The following is a 250-nucleotide window of genomic DNA, read 5'->3' as shown; positions in this document are numbered from 1 at the left end:
GGAAAGAGAATGACGAAAGAGAGAACAAAGAACGGCCAGAACAAATTAAAGTTGGTCAGTAAAGGTCAGAGTTCAAAAAACAATATAATTCAAAGAACCAAAGAGTTATCTGAACATGTCCTTTATCAAACAAAATTCTGTATTTTTACGTATCAAGAGCTTAAGTTTTTGTATATTGATAATTTTGTATAAAAAATTTGGTAAAAAAAATATTTTGTTAAGTTAAAGACTCACAGAAATAGACCACACA

At 28.4% G+C, this 250-nt stretch overlaps 1 protein-coding gene across 2 annotated transcripts in view; it reads right to left on the bottom strand.

The window, feature by feature from the left end:
- LOC119591424 (dipeptidase 1-like) overlaps window positions 1-250 on the bottom strand; it is a 285765-nt gene that overhangs the window by 59855 nt on the left and 225660 nt on the right. The gene's annotated exons all lie outside the window — the stretch shown is intronic.

This window comes from Penaeus monodon, chromosome 28 (assembly GCF_015228065.2).
Source record: "Penaeus monodon isolate SGIC_2016 chromosome 28, NSTDA_Pmon_1, whole genome shotgun sequence".
In the NCBI taxonomy this organism is placed as follows: Eukaryota; Metazoa; Arthropoda; class Malacostraca; order Decapoda; family Penaeidae; genus Penaeus; species Penaeus monodon.
Note: the sequence above shows the minus strand (reverse complement) of the source record. Positions and strands in the feature narration are given on the sequence as shown.